The 14,515-nt window shown below is 43.1% G+C and overlaps 1 protein-coding gene across 4 annotated transcripts in view; it reads right to left on the bottom strand.

Moving 5' to 3' along the window:
- Positions 1-14,515, bottom strand: part of raraa (retinoic acid receptor, alpha a) — a 154,084-nt gene that overhangs the window by 98,581 nt on the left and 40,988 nt on the right. For 2 of the 4 annotated variants that reach the window (XM_022204894.2, XM_051939536.1), the window contains one exon: positions 10,848-10,969. The exons of 1 other annotated variant lie outside the window; for it this stretch is intronic. The gene's annotated coding sequence lies outside the window, so the exon portion shown is untranslated. The remainder of the gene's footprint in view (positions 1-10,847; positions 10,970-14,515) is intronic. One more of the 4 variants, XM_051939534.1, reaches the window with a different exon arrangement.

Genomic DNA, 14,515 nt, shown 5'->3' with positions numbered 1-14,515 from the left:
GAACTAAAAATAAAATGTGACTATTAACTATGAAAACAGAAAATGACTTTGTCTGACTGCTTGTATTCAACAGTGCAACCCTACTCTCCAAAGTGTCCTTGAGCAAGACACTAAACACCAACCTGCACTTGATAACAGCATCTGCTTAATGTCTTTGAATTAACATGTAAATGAGGTTTCAGTGATTTGGGAAAGACTACAACATGTTAGTGTGCATTTCTTCTTGGCCGTATATTTTCCTCTCCTCAGCCCCACCTCTCTGCATGTATAAGTCAAACACAGACTATCAAAATTAATGAGCTAGTACCTAAAGCAGTGGAGACACTTAGGGACAAGGCTCCTGTCCCTTTAATGGACCATACAGACAATGCCTGTGGTATTTCAATTAACAGACAATGGGATGACATGAAATAATGACACGTAGGACGAGTTGAGTGACACGTGCGAATGAGGCAGTAACGGCAGCACCTATCCCGTTAATGGACCATCGTGGTTGAGCGTAGACAATAGGAGTTAATAGGAAATGTAAAATTATGATGTAGGTTCTGTCTAAAGGGGTGAGTGACACCTGGGAGTAAAGCTGTTACATCTTAATGCACTGCTGCCACCAGGATGAATCAGCTCTGCATATGGGAGGTGGAAACCATCTGAAGGCTGCTAATAGCAGCCGCTGTCAGTCTCACATTAACCTTGAGAACAGCCAGGGGACTGCGTTAGCCCTGCTGACCTCTCTCTGTCAAACACACACACAATCCACATAATGTCCATCCACTTGTATGACTGAAGGGTGCCTTGGTGTGTATGTACGCGCACACATGTCTATCCCTCTTCCTGTGTCTTATGAGCACCATCAGTGGGATTAAATCAGTCCATCACAGGCTGCTGTAACACCATATAGCCTGTCTGGGTCAAAGTGAAATTACCTAAAGCTTTCCTGTTACCCTCAGGGTTAGGGCCCATGTAGACCAATAATAACACTCCCTAAGCTAATTTTGTGTACACAGATGTGCACTTGCATGTTCAAATGTGCTCAGAATAGACAATGTATATCACTTCCTCACCTACTCAATTCAAAATATTGAATATACTTACATACTATGAAGCCAACAGCATCCTACTATTCCTATCTGCACTGCATTCAGAAAAATTTCATACCGCTTCACTTGTTTCACATTTTGTTATGTTGCAGCCTTATGGTAAAACTGTTTCCCTCATCACTCAGTAACCCATAATGACAAGGTAAAAACGGAATTTTAGAAATTCTTGAGAATTGTTCAAACAGCAAAAAAGGGAACACCACACTGACAAAGTATGTAGACTCTGCTTATTATTTAGTTGAAACACCTTTGGTAGTGATTACAGTCTCAAGTCCTCTTTAGTATGACAAGATAAGCTTTGCACACTTGACTTGGGGATTTCTGCCATTCTTCTCTGCAGATCCCCTCAAGCTCTGGCAGGTTGGATATGGACGATCAATGGACCACCCTGGCTGGGCCACTTAAGCACTGTCTTAGCTTTGTATTTAGGATCATCAACCTGTTGGTATAAGAACCTTTGGTCCAATCTGAGGTCCTACATACTCTGGAGCAGGTTTCTATTAAGGGTATCTTTGCATTTCGCTCCATTCAGCTTTCTGTCCCCCTCTCTCTGCTGCTGAAAATACACCTCACAGCATGATGCTGCTACCACCGCACTTCCCCACTGAAATGGCATGGGGCAGGTGGTGAGTGGTTATCTCCAGACATGATGGTCTGAATGGAAAGATACTTTAGTTATGGTTTCATCAGACCAGAAAGTCTTGTTTCTCACAATCAGAGAGCCTTTTTGCAAACTCCAAGCATGCTTTTATGCGCTTTTCACAAAGGACGGACTTCCATCTGACCACTTTGTCATAATGCCCAGATTGGTGGAATGCTATAGAGGTTGTTCTTCTGGGAATTACTGTGATGTCCATACAGGATCTCTGAACTCAACCAGAGTGACTACAAAGTTCTTGGTTATGTTTCTTACCAAGGCTCGTCTCCTCTAATTGCTCAGTAGTGCCAGGAAGAGTCCTGGTTGTTCCAGTCTTTTTCTATTTTAGAATTATGCATGCTGTGGTGCTTTGGGGAACTTGCCTTCACCAGATTTTTTTCCCAGATCTGTTCCTTGACACAGCCCTATCCTGCATTGTGTCAGCTGTGACACCTTATGTAGACTGGTGTGTGCCTTTCCAAACCATGCTCAATTAATGAAATTTACCTCAGATGGACTCCAATCAAGATGTAGACAATTCTCACAGACAGATGATGGATAGAAGAGAATTGGGAGGCACCTAAGCTAAATAAGTGTCATAGCATAGTAAGTGTCAAAGCAAAGGGTCAAAATACATCTCAATGTGATGTTTCAAGCTTTAATTTTTTTATTTAAAATACAAAGTGTTCTAAAAGTCTGTTTTTACTTACCCATAATGACAAAGTAAAAACAGGGCTGCAACGTCACAAAATGAAAAAAAAAAATTAAGGAATCTGAATACTGTCGGAGTTACTGTATATGGAAAATATCAAATAATTTCTTACAGAACAACCCATTAAAATGCCAAAGAAATGGAATCAATGTTGACCTTTGCCTTTTAGACACATAAAGCAAGAAACATAACTTAAATGAAGCCAGTTATGTTTTGCTGTATGGCCTGAATGACAACAAGTATCATGTGTCGAGACATGACTGAGCAGGCTGATGCCCATGTGTTTTTAGTCAACTTTCTCTGACAGCAGAAGAAACAGAATGTGGAAGATAAAGTGAAAAAGGCCCAGAGAGAGAAATGGAGAACGGGCAAGAAAACAAAGAAGCATTTTATAGAACAGAATAGTTGGGATGACTGCCTGGGAACGAGTGATAGCATGATCAAACACATTGATTTCATTTTCTGTCACTTCCCACAGAGAAGTGGGGAGAAGTGAAGAAGATGATCAACACTGGAGAGAATGCATTTAAGTCAATCAGGCCAACATTTTCTACATGCATGAGGAAGGATGAACATCAGCATAAGTATGCAATGGCGAAGAGTTGGTGGTAGCAAAACCAACATCAAACGCTGTGAATGGAAACTGTTTGACAATATAATTACAAAGCTAATTTAAAAGTCAGTGGAAAATGATGTGGAAATACCATCTAATAACCACATGAAGCAAAAATTGATACTGTGACTGACTCTGCATCAGGTGACAGGATGCTTAAAATCATAGGTTAGACAGATCTTTGTACTGAAATGAAATGTCAAGGCTAGATTTTCCTTGTCATCTACACCTAGAGGGGATTTTACTCTTGCAATCTTCAGTTTCCTGATGCTGCATTATTCCTTTGCAAAACTTCTAGAGAACTATTATGCTACATCACTGAATTTAGTTTTAATATTTATCAATTCTATGTTAAGTTGTGGTTAGATTTGAGGTGCAAACATGACTTAGTTAGGAAAATATTTTGCCTTAGGTTAAACGAAGCACTAAATTAAGATTAAAAGTATCTTGAAATTGGCTAAAATTACTAATTCATAAGACTAGAGGAAGTTTAGCATCATTATCCATTGTACACCATTTATTACATTTGTCCAATGTTGCACCTTAACCTCGACTGAGACACCAACAATCATTATCTTGCTTTAAAACTATATTTGCATATTACGAGTATCATCACACCCATATATTGTCTAGTCTGGTCCCCATAGATGTTGCTGCTGGAAAGCGCAAGATTCATTTTGAACACGTTTACATATGATGTGGATACATTTTCCAATGTGTAGTTTCATAATTAGAATGTTCGCCATGGTGTTTATCGAATGCAATGAAGTGCTATTTTCAATTATGTTAAGGTTACAGAAGGAACATGATCATGGTTAAAAGACAACAATGCTGACTTATGGAAAGGAACAGAGAAGGAGCAAGGGTGTTCTGTGTTAGTGTCCCACCCATCTGCCCAAACATCCTCCTTGAATGACTTTGAGGCTTTTCAGAGAGGTTTTTGTCTAACATCCTTCTTGCTCAATGGTCAAAATTGCAAACAGGGTTCACTTGAATGTAGCTAAATGAGGTTTTCGGACAAATGCTGTTGTTTTTCTTGAATAACAGTCACTTCAAGATGTACCTGCATGCCATCACCAAGCATTATGGTGCAAAGTCGAACCTAATTGCCAACCCCTGTCTTCTACTTTCCCATTCGACTGTCCTGGCACACACTGGGCTTATGACAGTGCAAAAAGCTTTTAAAAGCTAACATTTGTGCTCGAGTGGCCAGAACACTGTGCACATCACTACTTCAGCCCATCGCTGCATCCAGTCCGCTTGTAGTGCTGCTGTGTTACTGTGACTGGACCGCAAAGATATTTATAGAAAGCCGTTGACAATATCCCATCCCCAAACGGGTGTAATCGTATTATGCTGGAGGTGCTAAAAGCCTTGAGTTGGGAAAGCACGTCACTGGAGGAAGCAAGCTGAGGCACACATGCACCCTTCCTAGTGAGCCTTGAGAGCCTGAAGCTTAGAAGCAGAGTGGGAGGAGCAGATAAATCGAAAAATACATTCAAACTCAACATGTATGAGTGAAAAGAGCGAGAGAAAGAAGAGAAACATAAGGAGGTGGGTTCCTGCAAAGTGAAGAAGTGACAAGGAAGGATGAGATGCAAATTATACAGTTGGTTGAGAACACTAGGTTGGCTGTTTGAGGGTGTGCAGGTTGGAGGCTCGATTGTTTTGACAGTGTTTGGTATCGGCAGCTCTGAAGGTTCAAGCCGGCCATGGCGATGATAGATGAAAGACTGAACTTTAATCAGAATGGCGCCCGGAGCATTTTCAGGGAGGTAAACAGGTTAATCAGTCAAGCCCTCCTTCCATCCTCCCTCTCATTCTCCCTTACTCTTTCCTCAGCACATGACCACTTCTGACACTGGCACTCCATTCGTCTATTTCCCATCAGCACCTCGCCCTTCTCCTTTCCTCCTCCACCATCAGCCCCTCATTTTTAACCTACCCTCTTCACATCTTCTGCAACCAGTCAAGGGAAGAGACAACCCCCCTCCTCTGCAGCCTATACTATCAGCCATATCCCGCCATCATAAAAAGGGAACTTCAAAGGGTTCCGTCAGCCCATTTTATATCTCCCAGCATCTTCCACCATAAAACTATGAGGTGGGAGGAGAGCGCTCAGCAAGCAGAGGCTTTTCATATGCTCGTCCTTGCATTATTGCCCCTTCACTAGCCTGTATCATGGGAGGTAGATAATCAGTGATCAAACCATATCTTTAAAAAACCTTCATAAAAAGTGCCTACATCAAAATCCAGTGAGGCAAAGAAGAAAGAAAATACTAGGAGCAGCCAAGCATTATCCTTTGTTTCTGCTATCCCAAGGGTTCATTTATTAAAATGGCTCTGTCTTATGTCTCTCCAAGAAACAGCTAGGCGTATTGGCCTGTATAAAAACTTGTGAAATGTTCTGGATAGTGCCAAATTACTGCACGCCTGACCATCGGACATTTTAAAACAAGCTACGGCTGTAAAAGAGAAACTAGGAACTAAGAATTCCCATGAGCTTACGGTCGAGCCACATTCCGTGTTTCCGTCATCCATCCTCAATGCACCAAACTCCCTCTCTCTCTCCTCCCAAGAAAAATAAACAATCAACTCTAACAAACCACTTTGGCAAGCCGAGTGTGAACCTTACAAAGCCTTAACAGTTCCTGTAGAGGGAGGCCACATCTAATCTAAAATTACCCACACCAGTTCTTCAACCACACTGCATTTAGGCAGTTGCTGGGACTTGGGAAGCAAGATTATATTGTGTTGTCTGGGATTCCAACCACAGACTTTAGTGAGCAATCAACAAGGGCCGCCTCTCGCCAAGATAAACTTCACAGACGGTTGCCACTTATTTACAGGCTTAGCTGCCCGGCTCTGCTGCGCCAATGCTGTTGAGAGTCAAACTGGACGCTTTGATAGTCTGCTGAGCCTTGGTTGGAGTGCAGACTGGGTTTGGAATAAACACTCGTCTTACTCACATTCGTCAAAGATGTTGCAAAAGGACACTCATTGTGCAACATGAGTTAGGAAACACACTTTACAGGGGGTGTTCAAGGGGAACAAAGGAGGGAATGCTTACTTGGCTTTATGCTGGGAACTCTCCAAGTGTGTTGGTGCAGTTACCTCTTACCTACTTTTACTTTATTATAGGAAAAATCCAGGATGTTCCTTTGTTTATCGTGAGCATCAGTGTTGCAGTTTGGATATATGCAAACATCTCAGAGGGAGAAATGAAGCTAATAATGATATATTGGTGCATAAGCAAGAGAAGAGGTGGATAACGTCGCCAGCATCGCCACGAGAAAAAAATAATACATCAAGCACAGAGCAGTGTGGGAGTTAAAAGAAAAGGGGACTGGAAAGTGCCCAAAGACAGTCATTATATTGTTGGCCAGCGGGAACTGGAGCTAGTGAACACACATACAAACCCACACACGTGTATGCACACAGGGAAATGGGCGATTGTACAGATGAGGCCAACTTATACAGAACATGTAAACACATTATAAGCTGAGCTCCTAGGGGGGCAGAAATCCCTTGTGAGTTTGCCACATCACATCAAGTCACATAGGGGATTTTATAACAGATGAAATATCAAATGCTACATACAGTACTTCCATTACCAGTGGATTAGCCCACACCCCACACCACTAGCTCCACTCACTGCTTCTTGTTTTTTTCCTCCCCAAGGCCACCCCACTTCCCTGCATTCACTACAGATTTTTTTTCTCTCTGTTTGCGTCTCTCTCCCTCTTAAGGGAGTGGTGGTCGAAGGAAGTTGGAGATTTAGTAAGGACACTGATTTGCTCATGCACAACTTATGAAACCTCAGTTTCCTGTGCCTCATGCAAACTCACATACACCCATAGAGGAAGAAATCTAAGTTGATTTTTTTGTTGACATCTTAGGTGCAGAGCAGTCATTGTTATGCATCTTCACTGCACAGCAGAGAGTTGTTGTGATACAATGCCTTCTTACTTCAATTTTATGTTTATGAAGTTTGTGTCTCTGCAGCAGGCACTCTTTTCTCTGATGCTACAGAGGCAATTACTGTTATTTATTCAAAACAAACAGCTGCTACATGAACATGAGCACAGAAAAACATTTATTTATAAGAAACTAAAATTCAAATCTCAGACAGGCAATTTCATTGCAAGTATAACTTACTGGAATAACAATTGTCTGTAACTTATTGGACAAATAGATGGAATAAAACAGCGTTTGGCGGTGGGGCAAGGTGGTGGGCACAGACACACATTCACCTATATGCTGTAAAGTGTCTGGAAACCTCCGCGGCCTAATAATGCATGGCAGACGAAGCCTGTCAGAGTGGCAGCCCAGCTGAAAGTGATTTGGTGGGATGAAGAAAAAAAGCAAGGGAAACACTGAGGAGAAAAAGGGAAAACATAGAGGTCGATTTAGACAGCCATCAGCCCCCTCGTCTCATCTCCTGGTAGATCTAGATGAATTTGTCCTGACAACACAGGAGCGGCACAGACAACACCTCTTGACCCATCTGCAACACACAAACACCTCCTACAGGCACAGCCAAGATAGACGGAGGGGAGAAAATGAGGGTTTGAGCAAAAGTAAATAGCATACTGAATGGAGCTAAATGTGTCTGAGAAAAACTAGTGAAAATGAAGAGTGAAAGAGAGAAAAAGAGGGAGAGACAGCAGATGAGGGACAAATCGATTTTGGTAAAAAGGCAGAGCGAGAGATGGGCATGAAAAAGGATGAGAAAGACAAAGAGGCAAGAGGGCATGAAAAATAGCGGTGAAAATAAGGGACAGTTTGAAAGAGAGAAAGTGAAATAGATAAAGAAAAAAGAGGGAAGGAAAAAGAGGACATGATGGAGGGAGACAGAGAGAAAGACACACCTTGTCAAAAAGATTGAGAGAGCAGAGGAGAAAATGAACAGGGAGATAGAAATACAGAGAGAAACACAGAGAATGAATGAAGATAAAGAGAGTGAGGGAAGATGAGAGGATGCCGTATTTTCCTCCATCTCAATTTGCACAAAACTTTCATTACCACCAATTTGGGCTGGGAGCCGTAGGCTGGACCATTAGGCGAGCCCAGCATCAATCAGCCTAATCTCCCTCCCAGGCCGCTAAATTACAGCGCCCAGTTGCTTATTAAAATTTGTCGCCCATCTCCCAACACCCAGCACTGCTGGAGATTAGACAGGGGCCCCCAGACAAATCTGTTCCAGAGAAGAAGTGGAGAAGGAGGAGGGAGAAGGAAGGAGGGAAGGAAGGAAGTACAGGAACAGTAGGAGGGGAAAGAGAGAAATGCGCTCACTGAGACAGAGGAGATCAGAGTGGGGCGACAATCATCTGGTTTGATTTATACACTTCTGTAGGTCTGGCATGCACACATCCTCACCCTCTCGACACACACTCAGACATCCCAATACATCCCATATCCACCCGCACATGCCCACATCCCCCCAAATGCAGTTTTCCATTTCTGTCAACGCCCCCAACGCACACACATACACACTGGTATAGAGAATGCAGGGTTTGCAACGCCTCCCATTGCACACTCAATCAAACTGGCGGCCAGATAAGACGCATGATGAATGGTGTAATTGAAGGCGGCGGCGGGGTAATGCTGCATCGCTCTGGGTTTGGAGGATGGAGGGGGTGGAGGGGTTATTGGCGAGTGGGTGATTAGCCTGTAGGATTTATTGTTATTGCCCATCTTATTAAAAAATACTAAGACTGTCTGCCTCCCCTACAGCAGCACACCTCCACAGTATATGGGGCTCTACACCTTTGGATGGATGAGAAGACGGCAGGGCTGCACCTCTATGGATTCGGGTGTGGGGGGTGCTTTGAATTGTGCACACATCACAGAAATACGGCTGAGCATAACATGTAGGTTGCAGGGCAGAAATTATGTCGAAATACTGTACATGTCCATGAAAACAACCCACACATCCAGGACTGCTGGGTGTGGAAGAAGGGTGGAGCTCCTCTTTGCTCACTTGAAGCATTCAAATCAATTCAAACACAGCGAGAAGAAGAGTGGTGGAGTGACAGAACGAGTGTTGGTCTGCAGTTCAGTGGGTAAAGGAGGGAAATAAAGCAATTGTACTTTTGGCTGCTATGCACTCAACAGATCAAATGCTCCTCTTTCACCTGTCCAAAGCTAGGAAAGGACCCTGACGGGACTGAGTCAGATAGTGTTCTTAACACAACACCAAAACCTCTCACTGCTTGACAGCGTGCTTTTGCCGTCTGTCTGGCTGCTGAGAGAGCATCGGCACCAGGATTTCTTCTTCGTGTTACTCTCTGTGCCATCTGATGACCCTGATTTGCCAAGGTTTACCGTCCAGTCAGTCTTTATGAAACCTGACTTAAAGGACATGACCAGGTAATTTTAAATAGTTATACAGATAGATGTTCTGACCCATTTTAAACACACAAGTCTTGGATAACCAATTATTATGTGACTGAGATGGGCTCTTAGTGTTAATGCTGTTGTGTTATACATTTTTCTAAGAATACCTAGTGACTGTACATACTGCAGATATTTTACTGCTTCCATTTTTGTTTTCAAACTTGTCTCCTATCTGCAGTTTAGCCAAAAAACTCTTACAGTTTTTGTCACGGTGGTCTGTTGGTCACAGCTCAGACACTAATGGCTTCATGGTTGCACTGAGGAACACTGATTTTTTTGGCATTATTTTTTTCAGCAGTTTACGTTTGCTGAATTCTGGAATGAGACATGTAGAATAAAGTGATTTTAAAGAAATGCCACTATAATAAGCTTAGATTTGGTTACCTTTCCCGACAGAACGAAATTCTTTGTAGATACAATATTAATACATGTTATTTGAATGCCTTGTGATTTTGGATTGATGGTTAACCAAAGCATTACTCTGTGGTGTGGAAAATTGTAATTGTAAATTTCTGACACTAACTATGAAATCAATAACTGTAGCCCTCGGAGAAATACGAACCCTTGAGCAAAAACTATAGATTCTGAACATGATTCGGAAAATACTGTTCCGATTTACTGCTAATGCAGGTAGGTAATGGCAGTAACAAATCCAAGGCACTGGTCTTTTCCAAAGCTGAAATGGGAGAAATGCCTGCCTTTCCCTTCTTAGCTCACACTGAGACAAAAAGCAGAGGCCCACTTTCCACCACACACTTTAAACAGATTAACTGAGAACATATACAGCACACATGCACACAAGCCTCACATATATTATGGCTAGCAAAGATACACAACGCGATGAAATCTGACACAAATCCTTGAATTCAGTCACTGCGGAGAAACACACATACTGTATCTGCTGCACACACACAAACACACAAACACACACACAAAAAAAGCGGTGGAAGTACAGCAACTGCAAACAGTGTGGTTGTACAGAGCGTGTCCACTGTCAACACGAGCTGACACAGTAACCAGGACATGGAAAACCACACATGCACATACTGAGCCAACTGTGGTCTCAGACAAAGCCCATTCACCTGCTATAAATAGAAGAGAAACAAAGCAGTTGCTTTGTCTGAAAGTTAAATTACCATATTATCTAGAGTATTCAAAAGATACATGGGCTGGCAGTGTCAAGGAGACTCATTCCAAAGCACTCTGTCCCGTCTGTGCTTGTTTAGAGACGAGTTTGAATCTCTGATATATTGTTGTTGATTCAATCGGCTTTGTTTTGATATATAAAACTCAGCGAATGACATTTACTGCTGTTGCAGTGTGTGTGTATATGATTTATAAAATGAGCTCAGCTCAGGATCTACTGCTGTATACAGAGTGTGTGTCTACCTCAGTTGGTTGCCAGCAGCCCTGTGTGTTGCTGCTCAGACTGATTGAGTGGTGTGCTGGTCGGCCAACTGGGCTTCCGGCTGGTGGACTGCCTGCATCGATTGCTCGGACAGGCCCTTCTTCTGGCGCACAGACAGAAAAATAGAGAGACAGATGACGAGGAGCAGAAATGAAGAGTGCAAAAATACAGCAAAGAGAGCAAGGTGTGGAAAAAGAGAGGGGAGGAGAGGAATAGGGGGAAGAAAAAAACAGAAAAAAGAGGAACATTAGCTTAAATGAAAGTTTATTAGCTGTATCAGTCAGTCAAGTCAGATGGGGTGGGGGTTTTGCCCCAGGCCCTCCATCCTTCCTCTCTATCTTTTCCCCCATTTGCCCCCTCCTTCTGTTTGTGAGTGTTGTTGTAAAGGGAGGGGTTTCTTGGGGGGGGGAAGCAGGCATGACGGGAAAACATTAGGTTGTTGGCGACTCGCCTGTACACCAGCCAGTAATTGGCTTGGGTAATTGTCATGTCCAGACAAATAGTGTAGGCCCTAACCGTGTTATGAGCAACCAACTGCTCCGCCTGTATTCACAGCATAAGAGCCAGCACTGCTCGGATACCAAATGGCTGCGGCGTGTGTCCGTGTTTGCGTACAAGCCTCACACAAACATGTGATCTGCTGGGACACAACAATTTTTTTTTCCCTCCTCCAACTCGCAACCAGTGTGTTTCTGCATGTCCTGCGCATGTGATTCATGGCTCGCTTGTGTCCTGCGTGGGAGACTGCGCTGTGATAAGGAGGAAAAAGATAGCGGCACAAGCCCCGCTCACCTCCAGGGACAAACCGACATCTGCTGTGTCCTCCAAACAAGTGACGGATAGGACATAAGCAGGGAGAAAGAAGGAAAGAAAGAAAGAGAGGGAGCGAGGAGGAGAGGGAGGGAGATGACAAGAGAGAGGGAGTAAGAGGATAGGTTCCATTTTTCATCCGTCCCTCCCTCTGCTCTGCATCACTTCGCCTTCTGTCTGACGGCAAGCTGAGCCACTAATGTCCATTGTGTCTGGATGGGCTGCAAACATGTGTGTGTGTGTGTGTGTGTGTGTGTGTGTGTGTGTGTGTGTGTGTGTGTGTGTGTGTGTGTGTGTGTGTGTGTATGTGTGTGTGTGTGTGTGTGTGTGTGTGTGTGTAGTTGTCTGTCCTTCTGCTGATGCTATTTGAGTGAAAATGAAACGTATATGCTCCTGTAGTAGCTGTGCAGGCTAAATAACATGCATATATGGATAAAGTGTGTGCGTGTGAGTGTGTGTGTGTGTGTGCCTCTGTGTGTGTCACTGTGTGTGTGTGTGTGTGTGTGTGTGTGTGTGTGTGTTATAGCAGCCCCTCAGCCATCCAGCTATCATCTCCTGCCAGACAGGCCCCACCAAGCCGACCCAGCTGGATAATGAGATCCATTATGAGTTACGTGCCAAGAGGACAGCCAGACAGAACAAAGACATGTACACACACACACACACACACACACTCGTTTCGGTGTACATGTCAGTGTGTGTATGAATGCGGGCTCTCTATCTTGTACTGTATGTGCTGATGTGTGCTGCCACTGTTTCATATTTCAGTTTCTTTTCTATGTGTGCGTGTGCGTTAGCTATGTTAGTTGCCTGTAGGGCATCCTGCAGCGGGTCCTCTTTCAGTCTGCAACTCGAGAACTCAGAACATTTCTTTCTCCATCTCTCTTCCTCACTCACTCACACTTTCTTTCCTCATCTGCCTCTCGCCTGAAAAAGCAGACTCACTGAAAGACGGAGCTTTTCCAAACACAACAACCTTGCTCTATCTCCACCAGGCCATTTCTTGCTTTCTTTTTCTCACACACACAGTTTCAAGGCCTTGCATGCAGAAAGAAAAAGGTGGAGGTCACAACTATGTGCAGCATCAAAAAAGGAGACCATATATCCCTCAGCTCTGACTGATCAGCACCTCTGCAGCACGCTGGAGCTAGCCAGGGATTTGGTCCAAGGTATTCGGCGTGTGTGCACGAGAATGTGTTCTGATTTGTCAGTGGAGAGCTGAAGTAGCTGTCAAACACATTCTGGAAAAGGAGTAGGCTTTTTCTTCATTGCACCATAGGGGAATGGATGTGGGGGTGGTGTTCAGCTAAGAGGAGGAGGAGATCAGTTCCTTAGAGTAGGTAGGAGCTGTGGGCTCCAGGTTTTATTTTATAACCATGAACCGTTTTATAGCCAATGGGCACCTTTGTCACAATGAATGTCCTACAGATATGCAGAGTATGATATGTGGCATGGGATCCATATTGTGGCCCAGTACCCTGTGTGCATTGTAACTGTTTTAGCGTGATAATGAAATGATCGCTTTTAATCACTCTTTTGTGTCTATTCAGTAATTGCCACTGCTCTTCATGCTAGTATGTTAGGTCCACTTTTGTATATTTTAAAACAAGTTTACGCAGATAAAAATGTGAAGCCATGATTTTTTTAAACTATCCCAATAAAGGAAACAGACTGTGTGTGAGCTCCTACAAGTTGATTTATGACTGCTTCATTTCCACATCTCAGAGAATGGCTAGGGTTAGTTAGCTAGGACTTATTTGAATCACTATTGCTACCTAGAATTTGCTTCTGGTGTGTAATGGTACCTTTTAATGGCACTTTATTCTCTCTATGATAACAAAAATGCCATTTCAGATATAAAAATACAATCCAAATTACTCAATTTCAACATTCTGCATGATCCCACAGATTCTGTCAGTGCGTGACAAAGTTCCACCACAGACGACTCGTGCTGTGGAAGGTGAGTAACTCTCTTCCTGCTAAGTGGTTGTGAAAAGTAACATTACCAGCACATAGCCGCAGCCGTTGTGATGTGGATGCTGACATAGGAGATTAAGTTCCTCTAATCAGAAATAAAGTGTCTACAAAGGACAAAATTTCAGTATAACAGCTATGCAGACGCTGTGCAATGTGCTTACTGCTGAAAAGGAAATCTACGCCTGGTTTATCTACTTTTCATAGTGTGGCTGTTCATGTGCAGGGCTGTTGTCAATGTGTTTTTGAGAGAGAGAGAGCAAGAGCTAGAGTGGAGCGCAGGGCTACAGTGAAATAAGATTTTACCCGTTTTAATTAGTAAAACAATAGAAAATCAATATGTGGTGGTCAATGTTCATATTGTGGTGGGCCACCACAAATAAATCAAAGTATGGGAAACACTGGTATCTATACTAGCAACCGCTTTCCCCTCACTGCTGTGTGTATTGGAGTTAAAGAAGGTACAGGAGTGACAGTCTCACTCGCTCTGTTCCGCTCAAATGGAGACTGTACTCTCTCACCCAGACACACTAAATCTGGTACAGATTGATTTTAACATGAAACGGTACTTTTTGGTTGGTGAAGTTAGTAGCTAGTTTCGATACCCAACCCTAAGAAAAGCAAATCAGACAAACAAGGCTGCACCTACTAATTCTTCACACAACAAATCCATTGTCTTCAAGTCATAAGGCACCAGAAAATATTCCTGTCACTGTGTCCGAAGCTAAAAATGCATCATTTCTATAGTTATTACAGGTTCATTTCTAAAAATATCTAGTGTATTCATGTATTCAGCGCTACAATAACAAAGCTGCAACTGCGTAGCACATATATACACAAGCAGAATACAAATAAACATCTGATT

The sequence above is a fragment of the Acanthochromis polyacanthus genome, chromosome 19 (assembly GCF_021347895.1).
Source record: "Acanthochromis polyacanthus isolate Apoly-LR-REF ecotype Palm Island chromosome 19, KAUST_Apoly_ChrSc, whole genome shotgun sequence".
Taxonomy (NCBI): domain Eukaryota; kingdom Metazoa; phylum Chordata; class Actinopteri; family Pomacentridae; genus Acanthochromis; species Acanthochromis polyacanthus.
Note: the sequence above shows the minus strand (reverse complement) of the source record. Positions and strands in the feature narration are given on the sequence as shown.